The sequence below is a fragment of the Conger conger genome, chromosome 1, assembly GCF_963514075.1.
Source record: "Conger conger chromosome 1, fConCon1.1, whole genome shotgun sequence".
NCBI classification, from domain to species: domain Eukaryota; kingdom Metazoa; phylum Chordata; class Actinopteri; order Anguilliformes; family Congridae; genus Conger; species Conger conger.
Genome location: NC_083760.1, coordinates 42,756,184 through 42,773,319, shown reverse-complemented (window position 1 = coordinate 42,773,319; position 17,136 = coordinate 42,756,184).

Sequence of the window (17,136 nt, the reverse complement as noted above, 5' to 3'; positions counted from 1 at the left end):
ATAAATATGCACTCAAAATAAAACCATTGGCGTAAAGAAACTATTCAACTTTATTGTGGCCGCACCGGGGATGGAACCGAGGACCTTGCATGTCTTAATCCACTGTCTGAACCATTAAGCTGCCCTCTTATACACGTACGCCATCTATTGGCCAAAAGTTGTATGTTTCCTTTTATCTTGGTTAAATAATTTCTCTCCTAAGTGTCGGATAATATTGCAATAAACGTCTAGTTAGCCAGCATCATTCTTTTCCATTTCACCGGTAATTATGCTGCCTGAAACGCATTTGTTCAGCCAAATCTAAAGGAGATGCCAAGTCTCTGCCCTCAATCCGGTATTTTCATATTAAGTTAAAAATTCCTAGCGAAATTGTATGTTCTCTTAATTCGTGTTTAATGACAAGCAAAATAAACTAACATATCTGGCGATTTAACTGAAAGTTTTCTATTCATGTAAACAAACGTAGCTGACCTGTTTTTTGACTCACACAGACAGTGGACAGGCTGGCTGCTGTTAGCCAACGACCTGCATGCCATACCTTTTTTGAACATAACGGTCTCATGTTAACACAGAGTTCGACCAGAGCCATCTCAAACGTTAACGTTTCTTTTTGACTTTTGACTCTTTTAAATATATGCTACTCTCCTGCCAGTTAAAGACAGTCATTAAATGTCTTTAATATTTATTTCAGATATTCAATTCATATAATGAAAATAGATGCAAAGAAACGTCGGGCTGGGTGTTGTCAATACATTTTGTCACGTAGGCTGCAGCTGTAAATCATACATCGTTATGCCTACTGCTGCTAGAAAAAAACAAAAACCTATCGTTGAAAAATCACTTGAAGGAAGAAAAAAATAAAAGTACCACTTTCTGCAAATAAATTGAATCCCCGAATCAGAAATGGGGGGAAGTTACAGCCACGCAGTTAGTCTGTGAGTAGAATAGATTATGTAGACAACTTCACTGTTTCCACAAAGGAACCAAAAATGTGCTTTTTAACAGGACTTGGTCAGTGTAATGATATAAATGCTAGCATTCGATTATGGTCAACGGTACCGAAAATGCCCGTTGCACCAGCCATCATAACAAATGTCCCAATATAGGATCGATTTAAACCTCTATATATTTTTATTTCACGTTCACAGTGTAGGCGATTGTGTGTATTCCGACGCGAATTACATTTAATTGGGTTACGGCATTCACTTCAATCGAATGAAGTCAAATAGAAACGGCTCGAATTCTTTAATAACGCTTCTTGGTTTTCAAGCCAACTTTCCGAACAGCTGTTTTGTATTGAGTCCTTAAAATACTACAACACGGTTTTTTATAAACCAAATAACATTGAACGTCATTGCAAGATATATACAATACCAACTTTTGCCAGTAGATGGCAGTCGCGTATTAGAAATGGGAGAGTCATTTGCGACTTGCGTTGAAGTTTTAAGACTGGATATAATGAGTCTCCAGCGAAAATAGTGAACTATTATTGCTTAATGGATGTGATGACACTCCAACAATGAACATATGTGAAAAGTTGTAGCCTCAAAATCAGGCAATGTAGAATTTAATACCTTTTTGAAATTATTCAATACATAATTGTATTAAAACATGAACTGTTTGGGCAGCATTACAAGTTAATTTTAAGGCTGACCATAGCCATACCATTCCAAGATATTAAAAATCAGTTCATAGTTGTGTGTCAGGGCTATAATATCATGCTGACCACATTTTGTGTGAATGTGATGAACCCCCTAGGAAGAGTATTTCAAACTTTGGTACGTGAAAAAACACTTAAAAACACACAAAATCCAAAATAGCTCACTTCCTGTTGGGAAAAGTTAAGGGATGCAAATGAGAAATGTGTGTGTCTTGAGGAGACCCTTATGCCTACCAGACGTGGTGCATTTACGTGAAAGTATATGTCCACAATATTAGAAAAAAGCCATAGGGGGCGCTGTGTAGCCACGCCCAGATGAATGTGGATATGGATGTGATTGCACTCCAAAAGTGAATATATTTGTAAAATATCAGCCCGATCAGATGATGTAGAACGGAATTAAGCCCACTTCCTGTTTTTGGGCGTAACGTGTGTATTATACGCCTCGCCATTGCCAAACCGTTTGAGATATCAAAAATCCTTTCGTCATTTAGGGTCAGGACTATTCTAAGATCATGATGACTACATTTGGTGTGAATGTGATGAATACCCTAGCAGTAACGCATACAAACATGATAAAAACCTCACTTCCGTTGCCAGATGGTGGCGCTATAACATTGATTTCTTCTTGGTATTTGGATGTGATTACACTCTAACAGTGAACATATTTGTAAAATATCAGCCAGATCAGACAATGTAGACCATGAATTTATGGCTACTTCCTGTTGGCGCGGCGTGACATGAAAATTTTACGCCTCGCCATGACCATACCGTTTGAGATATCAAAAATATCCTTTGGAATTAGTATCATGACTATCCTGAGACCACTTTGACCATATTTCGTGTGAATGCAATGAACCCCCTAGGAGGAGTACTTAAAAGTGTAGTACGTGTAAAATGCACAAAATTCAAAATGGCTGACTTCCTGTTCACATATTTCATTCGATGCGAATGAGAAATGTGTTTGTCCAGAGGAGTCCCACAAGCATACCAAATTAGGTGAAGGTAGCTCAAAGTGCCTGTCCACAATAGAAGACAAAGCATTAGGGGGCGCTGTGGAGTCCCTTGGCCACGCCCAGGTCTGAGCATCTGATACCTCCTGACAGCCAACACTTCTCATGTGTGTGCAAAGTTCTGTGAGTTTTCATCCATGGCAAGCACCTCAAAAATGCAAAATACATTGAAAAAAAAGAGAATAATAATTATAGGGGGCGCTGTCTAGCCACGCCCCGATTGATATGTATATATTTCATATTGTACTCCAACAGTGAACATATTTGTAAAATATCAGCCAGATCGGACGATGTCAAAAAAAAAGTCATTTTTTTGCACGCAATATGTGTACTGTACGACTCGCCATTTCCATACCGTTTGAGATTTCAAAAATCCCTTCACAGCTTATGGTCATGACTTTCCTAAGATCATGCGGACCACATTTCGTGTGAATGTGATGAATGCCCTAGCAGGAAGGCATACAAATATGATAAAGACCACACTTCCTGTTGCCAGATGGTGGCGCTATAACATTGACCCGTTCTTGGGATATGGATGTGATTATACTCCAACAATAAACGTATTTCTAAAATATCAGCCAGATCAGACGATGTAGACCATGAAATTACGGCCACTTCCTGTTGGCGTGGCGTGACATAAAAATTCTACGCCTCCCCAGGACCGTCCCGTTTGAGCTATCAAAAATATCCTGGCAATTTAGCATCATGACTATGCTGAGACCATTCTGACCACAGGTGGTGTGAATGTGATGAACCCCCTAGGAGGAGTACTTAAAAGTGCAGTACGTGTAAAACGCACAAAATCCAAAATGGCTGACTTCCTGTTTGTATATTTGATTAGATGCGAATGAGAAATGTGTTTGGATCGAGGAGTGCTATATGCGTATTAAATTTTGTGAAGGTAGCTCAAAGTGCCTGCCCACAATAGATGACAATGCGATAGGGGGCGCTGTGGAGTCCCTCAGCCACGCCCAGGTCTGAGCATCTGAGACAACCTGACAGCCACGACTTCTGATGTGTGTGCAAAATTCTGTGAGTTTTCATCCATGGCAAGCACCTCAAAAATGCACAAAACATTGAAAAAAAAAGAATAATAATAATAATAATAATAATAATAATAATAATAATCCTTCCAATAACAATAGGGTCCTTCGCACCCTACGGTGCTTGGGCCCTAAATATATACATATCAATCGGGGCGTGGCTACACAGCGCCCCCTATAATTATTATTCTCTTTTTTTTCAATGTATTTTGCATTTTTGAGGTGCTTGCCATGGATGAAAACTCACGGAATTTTGCACACACATGAGAAGTTTTGGCTGTCAGGATGTGTCAGATGCTCAGACCTGGGCGTGGCCGAGGGACTCCACAGCGCCCCCTAATGCTTTGTCTTCTATTGTGGACAGGCACTTTGAGCTACCTTCACCTAATTTGGTATGCATGTGGGACTCCTCTGGACAAACACATTGCTCATTCGCATCGAATCAAATATGTGAACAGGAAGTCAGCCATTTTGAATCTTGTGCGTTTTACACGTACTACACTTTTAAGTACTCCTCCTAGGGAGTTCATTGCATTCACACGAAATGTGGTCAAAGTGGTCTCAGGATAGTCATGATACTAATTCCAAAGGATATTTTTGATATCTCAAACGGTATGGTCATGGCGAGGCGTAAAATTTTCATGTCACGCCGCGCCAACAGGAAGTAGCTATAAATTCATGGTCTACATTGTCTGATCTGGCTGATATTTTACAAATATGTTCACTGTTAGAGTGTAATCACATCCATATACCAAGAAGAAATCAATGTTATAGCGCCACCATCTGGCAACGGAAGTGAGGTTTTTATCATGTTTGTATGCGTTCCTGCTAGGGTATTCATCACATTCACACCAAATGTAGTCATCATGATCTTAGAATAGTCCTGACCCTAAATTACGAAAGGATTTTTGATATCTCAAACGGTTTGGCAATGGCGAGGCGTATAATACACACGTTACGCCCAAAAACAAGAAGTGGGCTTAATTCCGTTCTACATCATCTGATCGGGCTGATATTTTACAAATATATTCACTTTTGGAGTGCAATCACATCCATATCCACATTCATCTGGGCGTGGCTACACAGCGCCCCCTATGGCTTTTTTCTAATATTGTGGACATATACTTTCACGTAAATGCACCACGTCTGGTAGGCATAAGGGTCTCCTCAAGACACACACATTTCTCATTTGCATCCCTTAACTTTTCCCAACAGGAAGTGAGCTATTTTGGATTTTGTGTGTTTTTAAGTGTTTTTTCACGTACCAAACTTTGAAATACTCTTCCTAGGGGGTTCATCACATTCACACAAAATGTGGTCAGCATGATATTATAGCCCTGACACACAACTATGAACTGATTTTTAATATCTTGGAATGGTATGGCTATGGTCAGCCTTAAAATTAACTTGTAATGCTGCCCAAATAGGAAAATTATATATTAAATAATTTCAAAAAGGTATTAAATTCTACATTGCCTGATTTTGAGGCTACATCTTTTCACATATGTTCATTGTTGGAGTGTCATCACATCCATTAAGCAATAATAGTTTACTATTTTCGCTGGAGACTCATTATCTCCAGTCTTAAAACTTCAACTCAAGTCGCAACTGACTCTCCCATTTCTAATACGCGACTGCCATCTAGTGGCAAAGGTTAGTATTCTTTCTAATTTTCGGTATGGTTTCTCTTTCTTGGATGAAGTGATTTCTCAACGACAAGTTTTGTTTCTTTTTGCGAGCCAGTAACCATAACGATGTATGAGTAACAGCGGCAGCCTACATGACAAAATGTACTGAAAACACCCAGCCCACAGCAACGTTTTTTCTCATCTATCTTAATTAACTCGATTGAATAACTAAAATAAAAAACAGGCTTTTACTGGCAGGAAAGTATCATATATTTAAAAGATTCATACATATAATGCATATATTGCTTTGACGTTCAATGTTATTTGGATTTTTAAAAAACCGTATTGTAGAATTTTAAGGACTCAATACAAAACAGCTGTTCGGAAAGTTGGCTTGAAAACCAAGAAGCCTTATTAAGGAATTCGAGCCGTTTCTATTTGACTTCATTCGATTGAAGTGAATGCCGTAACCCAATTAAATGTAATTCGCGTCGGAATACACATAATAGCCTACACTGTCAACGTGAAATAAAAATATATAGAGGTTTAAATCGATCCTGTATTGGGACATTTGTTATGATGGCTGGTGCAACGGGCATTTTCGGTACCGTTGACCATAATCGAATGCTAGCATTTATATAATTACACTGACCAAGTCCTGTTAAAAAGCACATTTTTGGTTCCTTTGTGGAAACAGTGAAGTTGTCTACACAATCTGTTCTACTCACAGACTAACTGCGTCGCTGTAACTTCCCCCCATTTCTGATACGGCGATTCAATTAATTGGCAGAAAGTGGTACATTCATTTTTTTCTTCCTTCAAGTGATTTTTCAACGATAGGTTTTTGTTTTTTTCTAGCGAGCCAGTAGGCATAACGATGTATGATTTACAGCTGCAGCCTACGTGACAAAATGTATTGACAACACCCAGCCCGACGTTTCTTTGCATCTATTTTCATTACATGAATTGAATAACTAAAAGAAATATGAAAGACATTTAAAGACTTAAAGACAGGCAGGAGAGTATCATATTTTTAAAAGATTAACACATGAAGTCAAAAAGAAACTTTAGCGTCTGAGGTGGCTCTGCTCGAACGCTGTGTTAACATGAGACCGTTTTGTTCAACAAAGGTATCACATGCAGGTCGTTGCGAGATGACACGCACGGGCTAACAGCAGCCAGCCAGTCCACTGTCTGTGTGAGTCAAAAAACAGGTCAGCTACGTTGGTTTACATGAATAGAAAACTTTCAGTTAAATCGCCAGCTATGTTAGTTTATTAGGCTTGTCATTAAACACGAATTAAGAGAACATACAATTTCGCTAGGAATGGTAAATTAATATGAAAATACTGTATTGAGGGCAGAGAGTTGGCATCTCTTTTAGATTTGGCTGAACAAATGCGTTTCAGGCAGCATAATTACCAGTGAAATGGAAAAGAATGATGCAGGTTAACTAGACGTTTCGTGCAATATTATCCGACACTTCGTAGAGAAATTATTAAACCAAGATAAAAGGAGACATTTGGCCAATAGATGGCACCCGTGTATAAGCGGGCAGTATAGCGTAATGGTTAGGGCGGTGGATTAAGGCACGCAAATTCAGCCGTTCGATCCCCGCTGCAGCCACAATGAATTTGAATAGGTTCTTGAAGCCAATTGTTTTCATTTTGAGTGCATATTTATGGCCGAATGACTTCTCAAGCGTAAATTGTGCCTCCCCGTGTAAAAACTATGGAAATTAATTAATCTCTGCTCTCCATACAGGACTGTAGCATGTTATCACAATGTGCAAGCAAGAAGTAATTTTTGTTTCATTCTACATTGTCTCATGTGGCAAAAACTTCACACATGTTCATTTTTGGAGTGTAATCTCATCAATATACCAAGACAGGCTCAATGGCATAGCGCCACCATCTGGCAACAGGAAGTGGCTTTAATTTTACTTGACATCTTCCAATTTGGCTGAAAATGTACAAATATGTTAATTATCGGAGTGTAATCAAATCCATAAACCATACACGGCTCAATATTATAGCGCCAGCATCTGGCAACAGGAAGTGGCTTTAATTTTACTCGACATCTTCCAATTTGGCTGAAAATGTACAAATATGTTCATTTTTGGAGTGAAATCAAGTCCATAAACCATACACAGCTCAATATTATAGCGCCACCATCTGGCAATAGGAAGTGAGGCTTATATCATTGATGCATTCCAATAGCAGCAGCAACATCTTCATTGATCAAAGGGGAATTCCTGTGCACACTATTCGTTGTCCAGGAAGGTGATTATTTCCAACGTGTGTACATATTGTGAAAAATGTCATTGGCACAACTGTGCCACCAAGGCGGTTGCGCCCATGGTGCTTGGGCCCGTTCATTGCTGCTTGCAGCTATATTTAGGGCCCAAGCACCGTAGGGTGCGAAGGACCCTATTGTTATTGTAAAGATTATTATTATTATTAGGGCCCAAGCACCGTAGGGTGCGAAGGACCCTATTGTTATTGGAAGGATTATTATTATTATTATTATTATGATTATTATTAGGGCCCAAGCACCGTAGGGTGCGAAGGACCCTATTGTTATTGGAAGGATTATTATTATTATTATTATTATTATTATTATTATTATTATTATTATTCTTTTTTTTTCAATGTTTTGTGCATTTTTGAGGTGCTTGCCATGGATGAAAACTCACAGAATTTTGCACACACATCAGAAGTGGTGGCTGTCAGGTTGTCTCAGATGCTCAGACCTGGGCGTGGCTGAGGGACTCCACAGCGCCCCCTATCGCATTGTCATCTATTGTGGGCAGGCACTTTGAGCTACCTTCACAAAATTTAGTACGCATATAGCACTGCTCGGTCCAAACACATTTATCATTCGCATCTAATCAAATATACAAACAGGAAGTCAGCCATTTTGGATTTTGTGCGTTTTACACGTACTGCACTTTTAAGTACTCCTCCTAGGGGGTTCATCACATTCACACCACCTGTGGTCAGAATGGTCTGAAGATATTCATGATGCTAAATTGCCAGGATATTTTTGATAGCTCAAACGGGACGGTCCTGGGGAGGCGTAGAATTTTTATGTCACGCCACGCCAACAGGAAGTGGCCGTAATTTCATGGTCTCCATCGTCTGATCTGGCTGATATTTTAGAAATACGTTTAGTGTTGGAGTATAATCACATCCATATCCCAAGAACGGGTCAGTGTTATAGCGCCACCATCTGGCAACAGGAAGTGAGGTCTTTATCATATTTGTATGCCTTCCTGCTAGGGCATTCATCACATTCACACGAAATGTGGTCCGCATGATCTTAGGATAGTCATGACCATAAGCTGTGAAGGGATTTTTGATATCTCAAACGGTATGGAAATGGCGAGTCGTACAGTACACATATTGCGTGCAAAAAAATGACTTTTTTTTTGACATCGTCCGATCTGGCTGATATTTTACAAATATGTTCACTGTTGGAGTACAATATGAAATATATACATATCAATCGGGGCGTGGCTAGACAGCGCCCCCTATAATTATTATTCTCTTTTTTTTCAATGAATTTTGCATTTTTGAGGTGCTTGCCATGGATGAAAACTCACGGAATTTTGCACACACATGAGAAGTGTTGGCTGTCAGGATGTATCAGATGCTCAGACCTGGGCGTGGCCGAGGGACTCCACAGCGCCCCCTAATGCTTTGTCTTCTATTGTGGACAGGCACTTTGAGCTACCTTCACCTAATTTGGTGTGCATGTGGGACTCCTCTGGACAAACACATTTCTCATTCGCATCGAATGAAATATGTGAACAGGAAGTCAGCCATTTTGAATTTTGTGCATTTTACACGTACTACACTTTTAAGTACTCCTCCTAGGGGGTTCATTGCATTCACACGAAATGTGGTCAAATTGGTCTCAGGATAGTCATGATACTAATTCTGAAGGATATTTTTGATATCTCAAACGGTATGGTCATGGCGAGGCGTACAATTTTCATGTCACGCCGCGCCAACAGGAAGTAGCCATAAATTCATGGTCTACATTGTCTGATCTGGCTGATATTTTACAAATATTTTCACTGTTAGAGTCTAATCACATCCATATACCAAGAATAAATCAATGTTATAGCGCCACCATCTGGCAACGGAAGTGAGGTTTTTATCATGTTTGTATGCGTTCCTGCTAGGGTATTCATCACATTCACACCAAATGTAGTCATCATGATCTTAGAATAGTCCTGACCCTAAATGACGAAAGGATTTTTGATATCTCAAACGGTTTGGCAATGGCGAGGCGTATAATACACACGTTACGCCCAAAAACAGGAAGTGGGCTTAATTCCGTTCTACATCATCTGATCGGGCTGATATTTTACAAATATATTCACTTTTGGAGTGCAATCACATCCATATCCACATTCATCTGGGCGTGGCTACACAGCGCCCCCTATGGCTTTTTTCTAATATTGTGGACATATACTTTCACGTAAATGCACCACGTCTGGTAGGCATAAGGGTCTCCTCAAGACACACACATTTCTCATTTGCATCCCTTAAGTTTTCCCTACAGGAAGTGAGCTATTTTGGATTTTGTGTGATTTCAAGTGTTTTTTCACGTACCAAACTTTGAAATACTCTTCCTAGGGGGTTCATCACATTCACACAAAATGTGGTCAGCATGATATTATAGCCCTGACACACAACTATGAACTGATTTTTAATATCTTGGAATGGTATGGCTATGGTCAGCCTTAAAATTAACTTGAAATGCTGCCCAAACAGTTCATGTTTTAATACAATTATGTATTAAATAATTTCATAAAGGTATTAAATTCTACATTGCCTGATTTTGAGGCTACAACTTTTCACATATGTTCATTGTTGGAGTGTCATCACATCCATTAAGCAATAATAGTTCACTATTTTCGCTGGAGACTCATTATATCCGGTCTTAAAACTTCAACGCAAGTCGCAAATGACTCTCCCATTTCTAATACGCGACTGCCATCTACTGGCAAAAGTTGGTATTGCATATATCTTGCAATGACGTTCAATGTTATTTGGTTTAAAAAAAACCGTGTTGTAGCATTTTAAGGACTCAATACAAAACAGCTGTTCGGAAAGTTAGCTTGAAAATCAAGAAGCCTTATTAAGGAATTCGAGCCGTTTCTATTTGACTTCATTCGGTTGAAGTGAATGCCGTAACCCAATTAAATGTAATTCGCGTCGGAATACACATAATAGCCTACACTGTCAACGTGAAATAAAAATATATAGAGGTTTAAATCGATCCTATATTGGGACATTTGTTATGATGGCTGGTGCAACGGGCATTTTCGGTACCGTTGACCATAATCGAATGCTAGCATTTATATCATTACACTGACCAAGTCCTGTTAAAAAGCACATCACCTTTGTGGAAACAGTGAAGTTGTCTACACAATCTATTCTACTCACAGACTAACTGCGTCGCTGTAACTTCCCCCCATTTCTGATACGGGGATTCCATTTATTGGCAGAAAGTGGAACTTTTATATTTTTCTTCCTTCAAGTGATTTTTCAACGATAGGTTTTTGTTTTTTTTCTAGCGAGCCAGTAGGCATAACGATGTATGATTTACAGCTGCAGCCTACGTGACAAAATGTATTGACAACACCCAGCCCGACGTTTCTTTGCATCTATTTTCATTTTTGAATAGAATATCTGAAATAAATATTAAAGACATTTAATGACTGTCTTTAACTGGCAGGAGAGTAGCATATATTTAAAAGAGTCAAAAGTCAAAAAGAAACGTTAACGTTTGAGATGGCTGTGGTCGAACTCTGTGTTAACATGAGACCGTTATGTTCAACAAAGGTATGGCATGCAGGTCGTTGCGAGATGACGCGCATTGGCTAACAGCAGCCAGCCTGTCCACTGTCAGGTCAGCTACGTTTGTTTACATGAATAGAAAACTTTCAGTTAAATCGCCAGATATGTTAGTTTATTTTGCTTGTCATTAAACACGAATTAAGAGAACATACAATTTCGCTAGGAATTTTTGACTTAATATGAAAATACCGGATTGAGGGCAGAGACTTGGCATCTCCTTTAGATTTGGCTGAACAAATGCGTTTCAGGCAGCATAATTACCGGTGAAATGGAAAAGAATGATGCTGGCTAACTCGACGTTTAATGCAATATTATCCGACACTTCGGAGAGAAATTATTTAACCAGGATGAAAGGAAACATACAACTTTTGGCCAATAGATAACGTACGTGTATAAGAGGGCAGTATAGCTTAATGGTTCAGACAGTGGATTAAGACATGCAAGGTCCGCGGTTCCATCCCCGGTGCGGCCACAATAAAGTTGAATAGTTTCTTTACGCCAATGGTTATATTTTGAGTGCATATTTATAACCGAATGAATTCTCAAGCGTAAATTGTGCCTCCCGCTGTAAAATCTATTGAAATTAATTAATCTCTGCTCTCCATACAGGACTGGAGCATATTATTACACTGTGCAAGCAAGACGTAATTTCTGTTTCATTCTACATTGTCTGATGTGGCAGAAACTTCACACATGTTCATTTTTGGAGTGTAATCTCATCCATATACCAAGAAAGGCTCAATGGCATATCGCCACCATCTGGCAAAAGGAAGTGGCTTTAATTTTACTTGACATCTTCCAATTTGGCTGAAAATGGACAAATATGTTAATTATTGGAGTGTAATCAAATCCATGAACCATACACGGCTCAATATTATACCGCCACCATCTGGCAACAGGAAGTGGCTTAAATTTTACGTGACATCTTCCAATTTGGCTGAAAATGTAAAAATATGTTAATTATTGGAGTGAAATCAAATCCATAAACCATACACGGCTCAATATTATAGCGCCACCATCTGGCAATAGGAAGTGAGGCTTATATCATTGATGCATTCCAATAGCAGCAGAAACATCTTCATTGATCAAAGGGGAATTCCTGTGCACACTATACGTTGCCAAGGAAGTTGATTATTTCCAAAGTGTGTACATATTGTGAAACATGTCATTGGCACAACTATGCCACCAAGGCGGTTGCGCCCATGGTGCTTGGGCCCGTTCATTGCTGCTTGCAGCTATATTTATTATTATTATTCTTTTTTTTTCAATGTTTTGTGCATTTTTGAGGTGCTTGCCATGGATGAAAACTCACAGAATTTTGCAGACACATCAGAAGTGGTGGCTGTCAGGTTGTCTCAGATGCTCAGACCTGGGCGTGGCTGAGGGACTCCACAGCGCCCCCTATCGCATTGTCATCTATTGTGGGCAGGCACTTTGAGCTACCTTCACAAAATTTAGTACGCATATAGCACTCCTCGGTCCAAACACATTTCTCATTCGCATCTAATCAAATATAAAAACAGGAAGTCAGCCATTTTGGATTTTCTGCGTTTTACACGTACTGCACTTTTAAGTACTCCTCCTAGGGGGTTCATCACATTCACACCACCTGTGGTCAGAATGGTCTCAGGATATTCATGATGCTAAATTGGCAGGATATTTTTGATAGCTCAAACGGGACGGTCCTGGGGAGGCGTAGAATTTTTATGTCACGCCACGCCAACAGGAAGTGGCCGTAATTTCATGGTTTCCATCGTCTGATCTGGCTGATATTTTAGAAATACGTTTATTGTTGGAGTATAATCACATCCATATCCCAAGAACGGGTCAATGTTATAGCGCCACCATCTGGCAACAGGAAGTGAGGTCTTTATCATATTTGTATGCCTTCCTGCTAGGGCATTCATCACATTCACACGAAATGTGGTCAGCATGATCATAGGATAGTCATGACCATAAGCTGTGAAGGGATTTTTGATATCTCAAACGGTATGGAAATGGCGAGTCGTACAGTACACATATTGCGTGCAAAAAAATGACTTTTTTTTTGACATCGTCCGATCTGGCTGATATTTTACAAATATGTTCACTGTTGGAGTACAATATGAAATATATACATATCAATCGGGGCGTGGCTAGACAGCGCCCCCTATAATTATTATTCTCTTTTTTTTCAATGTATTTTGCATTTTTGAGGTGCTTGCCAAGGATTAAAACTCACGGAATTTTGCACACACATGAGAAGTGTTGGCTTTCAGGAGGTATCAGATGCTCAGACCTGGGCGTGGCCGAGGGACTCCACAGCGCCCCCTAATGCTTGTCTTCTATTGTGGACAGGCACTTTGAGCTACCTTCACCTAATTTGGTATGCATGTGGGCCTCCTCTGGACAAACACATTTGTCATTCGCCTCGAATCAAATATGTGAACAGGAAGTCAGCCATTTTTAATTTTGTGCATTTTACACGTACTACACTTTTAAGTACTCCTCCTAGGGGGTTCATTGCATTCACAGGAAATGTGGTCAAAGTGGTCTCAGGATAGTCATGATACTAATTGCAAAGGATATTTTTGATATCTCAAACGGTATGGTCATGGCGAGGCGTAAAATTTTCCTGTCACGCCGCGCCAACAGGAAGTAGCCATAAATTCATGGTCTACATTGTCTGATCTGGCTGATATTTTACAAATATGTTCACTGTTAGAGTCTAATCACATCCATATACCAAGAAGAAATCAATGTTATAGCGCCACCATCTGGCAACGGAAGTGAGGTTTTTATCATGTTTGTATGCGTTCCTGCTAGAGTATTCATCACATTCACACCAAATGTAGTCATCATGATCTGAGAATAGTCCTGACCCTAAATGACGAAAGGATTTTTGATATCTCAAACGGTTTGGCAATGGCGAGGCGTATAATACACACGTTACGCCCAAAAACAGGAAGTGGGCTTAATTCCGTTCTACATCATCTGATCGGGCTGATATTTTACAAATATATTCACTTTTGGAGTGCAATCACATCCATATCCACATTCATCTGGGCGTGGCTACACAGCGCCCCCTATGGCTTTTTTCTAATATTGTGGACATATACTTTCACGTAAATGCACCACGTCTGGTAGGCATAAGGGTCTCCTCAAGACACACACATTTCTCATTTGCATCCCTTAAGTTTTCCCAACAGGAAGTGAGCTATTTTGGATTTTGTGTGTTTTTAAGTGTTTTTTCACGTACCAAACTTTGAAATACTCTTCCTAGGGGGTTCATCACATTCACACAAAATGTGGTCAGCATGATATTATAGCCCTGACACACAACTATGAACTGATTTTTAATATCTTGGAATGGTATGGCTATGGTCAGCCTTAAAATTAACTTGTAATGCTGCCCAAATAGGAAAATTATATATTAAATAATTTCAAAAAGGTATTAAATTCTACATTGCCTGATTTTGAGGCTACATCTTTTCACATATGTTCATTGTTGGAGTGTCATCACATCCATTAAGCAATAATAGTTTACTATTTTCGCTGGAGACTCATTATCTCCAGTCTTAAAACTTCAACTCAAGTCGCAACTGACTCTCCCATTTCTAATACGCGACTGCCATTTAGTGGCAAAGGTTAGTATTCTTTCTAATTTTCGGTATGGTTTCTCTTTCTTGGATGAAGTGATTTCTCAACGACAAGTTTTGTTTCTTTTTGCGAGCCAGTAACCATAACGATGTATGAGTAACAGCGGCAGCCTACATGACAAAATGTACTGAAAACACCCAGCCCACAGCAACGTTTTTTCTCATCTATCTTAATTAACTCGATTGAATAACTAAAATAAAAAACAGGCTTTTACTGGCAGGAAAGTATCATATATTTAAAAGATTAATACATATAATGCATATATTGCTTTGACGTTCAATGTTATTTGGATTTTAAAAAAACCGTATTGTAGCATTTTAAGGACTCAATACAAAACAGCTGTTCGGAAAGTTGGCTTGAAAACCAAGAAGCCTTATTAAGGAATTCGAGCCGTTTCTATTTGACTTCATTCGATTGAAGTGAATGCCGTAACCCAATTAAATGTAATTCGCGTCGGAATACACATAATAGCCTACACTGTCAACGTGAAATAAAAATATATAGAGGTTTAAATCGATCCTGTATTGGGACATTTGTTATGATGGCTGGTGCAACGGGCATTTTCGGTACCGTTGACCATAATCGAATGCTAGCATTTATATCATTACACTGACCAAGTCCTGTTAAAAAGCACATTTTTGGTTCCTTTGTGGAAACAGTGAAGTTGTCTACACAATCTGTTCTACTCACAGACTAACTGCGTCGCTGTAACTTCCCCCCATTTCTGATACGGCGATTCAATTTATCGGCAGAAAGTGGTACTTTCATTTTTTTCTTCCTTCAAGTGATTTTTCAATGATAGGTTTTTGTTTTTTTCTAGCGAGCCAGTAGGCATAACGATGTATGATTTACAGCTGCAGCCTACGTGACAAAATGTATTGACAACACCCAGCCCGACGTTTCTTTGCATCTATTTTCATTACATGAATTGAATAACTAAAATAAATATTAAAGACATTTAAAGACTTAAAGACAGGCTTTAACTGGCAGGAGAGTATCATATTTTTAAAAGATTAACACATGAAGTCAAAAAGAAACTTTAGCGTCTGAGGTGGCTCTGCTCGAACGCTGTGTTAACAAGAGACCGTTTTGTTCAACAAAGGTATCACATGCAGGTCGTTGCGAGATGACACGCACGGGCTAACAGCAGCCAGCCAGTCCACTGTCTGTGTGAGTCAAAAAACAGGTCAGCTACGTTGGTTTACATGAATAGAAAACTTTCAGTTAAATCGCCAGCTATGTTAGTTTATTAGGCTTGTCATTAAACACGAATTAAGAGAACATACAATTTCGCTAGGAATGGTAAATTAATATGAAAATACTGTATTGAGGGCAGAGAGTTGGCATCTCTTTTAGATTTGGCTGAACAAATGCGTTTCAGGCAGCATAATTACCAGTGAAATGGAAAAGAATGATGCTGGTTAACTAGACGTTTCGTGCAATATTATCCGACACTTCGTAGAGAAATTATTAAACCAAGATAAAAGGAGACATTTGGCCAATAGATGGCACCCGTGTATAAGCGGGCAGTATAGCGTAATGGTTAGGGCGGTGGATTAAGGCACGCAAATTCAGCCGTTCGATCCCCGCTGCAGCCACAATGAATTTGAATAGGTTCTTGAAGCCAATTGTTTTCATTTTGAGTGCATATTTATGGCCGAATGACTTCTCAAGCGTAAATTGTGCCTCCCCGTGTAAAAACTATGGAAATTAATTAATCTCTGCTCTCCATACAGGACTGTAGCATGTTATCACAATGTGCAAGCAAGAAGTAATTTTTGTTTCATTCTACATTGTCTCATGTGGCAAAAACTTCACACATGTTCATTTTTGGAGTGTAATCTCATCAATATACCAAGACAGGCTCAATGGCATAGGCCACCATCTGGCAACAGGAAGTGGCTTTAATTTTACTTGACATCTTCCAATTTGGCTGAAAATGTACAAATATGTTAATTATTGGAGTGTAATCAAATCCATAAACCATACACGGCTCAATATTAACCTTATTAAGGAATTCGAGCCGTTTCTATTTCATTCGATTGAAGTGAATGCCGTAACCCAATTAGTAATTCGCGTCGGAATACACATAATAGCCTACACTGTCAACGTGAAATAAAAATATATAGAGGTTTAAATCGATCCTATATTGGGACTTTTGTTATGATGGCTGGTGCAACGGGCATTTTCGGTAATGTTGACCATAATCGAATGCTAGCATTTATATCATTACACTGACCAAGTACCGTTAAAAAGCATATTTTAAGCTCCCTTCTGGAA